At 42.4% G+C, this 769-nt stretch overlaps 1 protein-coding gene across 2 annotated transcripts in view; it reads right to left on the reverse strand.

Annotated features, from left to right (window-relative positions):
• The window catches only part of LOC111657893 (uncharacterized), a 248,117-nt gene that overhangs the window by 2,914 nt on the left and 244,434 nt on the right, over positions 1 to 769 (reverse strand). The window lies entirely within an intron of this gene.

The raw sequence follows: 769 nt of genomic DNA on the forward strand, positions 1-769 counted from the left end.
AACAACAATACAAACAGTCGCATCACTTCCTGTGAGCTGCTACAGTTTCATACCATCAGGTCAAGTGCATGATGGGTAAGTCAGTAAAAGTAGACAAGCTTCTCAGCGTTATTTCATGAAGTGAACACAGTGCACGTTTCACATCTGTCTGACACAGTTTAACAAGGTGTCCTTTCAAAATAAGACTAGGTATAGATGTAGTGTATGACTGGACCGTGTATTGTTTCCACTGTAAAAGACGTAATAGAAACTGTTCCCACCAAACATTTTGAAAGAGCCAATGGGAAAAGTCCAACACTGGACCGACCAATGGTGTAACTTCATCTCTCAGTCAGTCAGTCAGTCAGTCACAGACTTTATTTTTTACTTTATTATTGGCTGGACCACATACCACTGTTGTGGTCCAGCCAATGATGGATGACAGTGTCCTGTGGCTCTTATAGTCACTTACTGAAGAAACTAAAGGGGAAAACAGTGTTTTCAGTGTCTGTGGTACAAAGTTGAATTCTGACACTTTTACTTACTTTGTGGATCAAACAGTTTCTGCTGAGCTGAAACTTTCCTCAGATCCAAAAACTGAACTCTGGGTAGAAATCTTTGTTTTCTAGGCAGGAAGTGAATTAATAAGAAAACAAAAGAAAGAGTCAGAACAACAGCTGCTGTCAGTCCCAGTCCACAGTAGAGGCCGATCCTTCCCCGACTTGCTGTGTTCGGTTCTCCAGGTTCTGTCTCAGGTTCTGTCTCAGGTTCAGGTCGATCCCTCGCTGCT

This window comes from Seriola lalandi, unplaced genomic scaffold (assembly GCF_002814215.2).
Source record: "Seriola lalandi dorsalis isolate HSWRI2012SDOR001 ecotype SW California unplaced genomic scaffold, Sedor1 jcf7180002054418, whole genome shotgun sequence".
Classification (NCBI taxonomy): Eukaryota; Metazoa; Chordata; class Actinopteri; order Carangiformes; family Carangidae; genus Seriola; species Seriola lalandi.